Source organism: Triticum urartu, chromosome 7A (assembly GCF_056163025.1).
Source record: "Triticum urartu cultivar PI428250 chromosome 7A, HENAU_Tu73, whole genome shotgun sequence".
In the NCBI taxonomy this organism is placed as follows: Eukaryota; Viridiplantae; Streptophyta; class Magnoliopsida; order Poales; family Poaceae; genus Triticum; species Triticum urartu.
The window spans coordinates 655,606,928-655,611,000 of record NC_141879.1 but is presented as its reverse complement, the minus strand read 5'-3'; the positions used below and the strand labels follow the sequence as shown (position 1 = coordinate 655,611,000).

At 42.8% G+C, this 4,073-nt stretch overlaps 1 long non-coding RNA gene across 2 annotated transcripts; it reads right to left on the bottom strand.

The window, feature by feature from the left end:
* Positions 1 to 2,423: 2,423 nt before the first annotated feature.
* LOC125519256 (uncharacterized) lies at positions 2,424 to 3,673 on the bottom strand. 2 transcript variants are annotated; one of them, XR_015610723.1, is made up of 2 exons: positions 3,205 to 3,673; positions 2,424 to 2,816 (listed from the first exon to the last, which is right to left on the bottom strand). It is a non-coding gene; the product is annotated as an uncharacterized LOC125519256 (long non-coding RNA). The 2 variants fall into 2 exon arrangements; XR_015610722.1 differs by having other exon boundaries at positions 2,424 to 2,801.
* Positions 3,674 to 4,073: the final 400 nt, after the last annotated feature.

The following is a 4,073-nucleotide window of genomic DNA, read 5'->3' as shown; positions in this document are numbered from 1 at the left end:
TGATATGGTAAGTCACAGTAGTCTAAGTCAATTACTAAATGGTACATAACTAATTATGTCTAAAATGCAGGTTTCTCTTCCTATGAATATGATGAATAAGCATTGGTACGTGGCAGTTGTCAATGCCAAAAAAAGAGCAGTGCAAGTTCTGGATTCGATGCCATCACCAATAAAACAGTTTAAGAAAGGCCACCCGGAACTAGAAAACATGGTACATTTTTCAATGCTTAGTAACTACATACCGAGAGTTAATTCTCATATTATATGTCTTATGCTTCTTAATTTATTATAGCTCAAAGGCATGCAACTCCATATGGAAGCAGCATATCGGCATGGTGGCCGAAAAGTCGATACTTGGAAGGATTTCAACATCAGCACTTGGAAAGTTCAAGTTATCAAAAACATACCACAACAGAAAGACAGGTACTGTACACATCACTTAAAATCACACATTTAGTATTCATAGTAAAAAAATATTTATAACAATCCATATGATTGCAGCATGTCATGTGGGCTTTTTGCGGTAAAGAATATGGAAAAGTTTACAGGCAACAATCTAGATGGAGCCTACACAGCGGTACGATGTCCACACTTAATTTAACCATACCATTCCCGTTGTTACAACTATAAGACTGACTCAACCTATTACGCAGGATGACATCCCCGGGTTCAGGAAACAACTCACTGCCCTCCTAGTGAAGTCTCCACTGAACATGAAAGGACGGCGAAATGGCGAGGACTAAGATAGTGAAAGTCGTGAAGGAAGGATGAAGAGAGCTGAATGCTGTTACAATTTGCTACTTTTTCTAGAATAAAATTTGGATTATGATTTGTTTAAACTTTACGCTTGTATTTTTGAAGTTCTGATTGAACTTTAGAAAGTTTTACAATTTAGAATTTGCCACTTTGAACCATCCACTTGTAGGATTGCAGCTTACTTTGGGAGATGAACTAAATTTGTCTATGAACTATTGCATTTCTAGGCTTTCTTTAATGCTCTATCATGTATTTTAAAACGCATGCCTTGGGCAAGCTTCCATATCACCACCCTTCTCCACACAAGGCATGTTCAAGTCATAAGCTAGTGTTGGTGTTGCTGTAATTCGTATGGTCAATCAGGTAATCAGTGGGAACAGATACAAAGTGGAAACAGATGTTGTGAATAAAATGTTGTAGACATCATTACAAAGTGGGAACAGATACTGCAACGATGAATTTATGTTTACCTGCTAGTACAAACCAATCATTACTTTCTGCATTTCACCATATCAGTGTTGCATTGCCTAGCCAAGCTCGTAGCTTTGTCGCATGACCAGCGTGTTACCGAGCCATGCTCTTAGCTGCGCCGCCTGGTCCAGCTCTGGAGCCGCCCCCTTCTCGTTGCTCACGCAAGTAACCTAGCAAGGTCTCAGCCTGCAAATCACACAACTGAACATATAAGTGGCTACGAAATTCAGGAACAAGTTTTAGCTTGATCTAAACTAAATAGAAGGCAGTCATGGGGTGCGATCCCTATTTTTGAATCATTTAGTCATGACAAAGTAGACAGACTCAACTGGAGAAACTTATAATTATAAAGCACGTACATGAGTATTTCAGTGGGAAATCTCAAGCACATGGTTTCGCACAGAATTTTAAGTTTGATCGGTTTCTAGTGACAGCAAGCATTGTTTGACCTGGAGGCCTCTTTGACTTGTAGGACAGAGAGCACTCATCCTCCTGTACTTGCAAGGTTTAGCAGATCCTGGACTGTAATTAATAAGTGTGAAGTTAAACAAGTGAATATCTCGGCCATGTGAACTGAATGTACAAGTCAACACCTTCTTGATCAGTACTAGCATGACAAAATACGCGTCGATTTGGGTATTTTTGAAGACCAGAGAGAAGAAATCTACCAAACACTCAAGTACATGCACGCTCTAACTGACGAATTCATTCGACACTGTTCAGTCACAGTTGCATCACAAGCTCAAACCTTAGACTGATGTGTCAATAAGTACTCATACCAATCGCCAATTGTTGCAAATAGAATAAAACAAGAATTTTGGGACGAGGGAGTATATACTAACAGTCAGTATTTCTAATCAAGCAACCAATTTCAAAAAAATAGATGGCAGGAAAAATATGTTCAAAATACTTAGTAATTGTCTACGGAAAAAAAAATCTTAATGATTGGCTTTCCATCTCAGGTACTCAATCATGTGGTGTACTACCATGAGCCACAACTCAGGCTACATATTACACAGGTGTTGATCAATCCTAAAGTATTATTGTTGTTCAGATCAACGATAAAGATAATTACTTGAAAACCCTCTTCTCATAAAAAGCACTGAAAACCAGAGTATGCACGATATCCCTCCAACAGGATTTTCTTGGTATGAAGATCAATTAATGACAGGAAAAAATGACACGGTGCAAACCTATATATAGAGGTACCTCATTTAGTATCACAAACAGGGAAGGCCCTGCTAATTACAATGTACATACATGGCCCCAAATTTCAGATGTGACATGAAGAAACTGCACGCACCCAAGACTGAAAACTACAGAAAAAACTTCGAAGAAGTCATGAAGAGACATTTTCCAAGTATGGAGTTTTCTTAGAGCAGAAACAAATGGAAGAAACATAGCAAGAGAGAGGCTCCAATGAACATCATTCTGTTTTCTACAGAATGCATTATATAGTATATCACAGATTCAAGAAATAACTATAGAAGATGGAGCTGAGCTGCTTCGTGATGCTTTTCGTCCATTTGCTGCTGGAGCCCGAGAGTGAGAAGGGAGGATAGCACATCCAAGAGCTGGAGTACGAAAAACTGATCACCAACAGATAATAAAATTCAGACACTAAAAAAGGTGTATGTATTTTGTGAGGAATGGTATTAGAGGTAGGCAAATACTGAACGACAACTATTCAAATTGGAAGTATTTTGCAAGAAATGGTACTGCATAATGGAAGTCGAACAACACCACCTCTGTTCTATAACTTCAGCAATAAGGTTTTTCTTTATTCAGAGATGTACATGTGTACTTGTACAATCAACGGCAAAATACATGTCGTAGTAGGTACAACTACTGCTCTAATAATCTCTCATACTACGTGCTCGTGCTATGAAATATATATTTCTCAGAAACTACTACTGGAATTAAGCAAATCACATCCAATTTCAGCCTATGATTTGCAAGGAGGATTAGAACGTATACCTAGAGCTTGGCACGAGCAGAGCCGGACTGTGAGAGCGCAATATTGAAATTGCCGACGCGGCCAACTGGGTTCGGGCGGCGCGTGCTGCCGGAGGGGAGGTCGGCCCAAAGCTCCGGCGTGGGCCGTCGGCAGGGGAGCTCCATGGAGAAGACGAGGCGAGAGAAGTCGGGGGTGAGCGCCGGCCTGTCCCGGAGCGCGACGGGGTCCAGGGGAGCAGCGGCGTCGGGGGACGGCGAGTCCTCCTCGAGCGCCTCAAATGGCAGGCCCTCGCCGGCGGCGGCCGGAAGGGGTGAGCGCAGGCCTGTCCCGGAGCGCGACGGGGTCCAGGGGAGCAGCGGCGTCGGGGGACGGCGAATCCTCCTCGAGCGCCTCAAATGGCAGGCCCTCGCCGGCGGCGGCCGGAACCCTAGAGCGCGGTGGAGATCGGGGCCAAACGATGGGGACGAAATCGAAATTTTTTTTTTGAGGGGAGGGAACGAAATTGGATGGGGAGGGCGGGGTGGGCTAGTTGGACACGAGGGACGGAAGGGGCTGTTCGACACGCGGCCGGGCTGATTACCTCTGTCGATTTTTTCTTCCCAAAATGCCCTCAGGATATCTATACTGGAGGACGGGAGCTCACCAGTGCATGGTCTACCGCTCGCGAGAACTGGAGCAGTATATGTCACCACACACCGTACGATTTCATGATCTGACGGTCAGAATTTACCCCAGGGTACCATAAAAGAGCTCTAACTTAGAAGCTTCTAAAATAGACATAAATTTAGCACTCTGCTTTTCAAATCAGAACGACTCAAACGTAAGAAAAAAAACCAGCTAGTACTTCAGTTTGAAAAAAAAATCTGCAATGAACGCACAAATGTTCAAT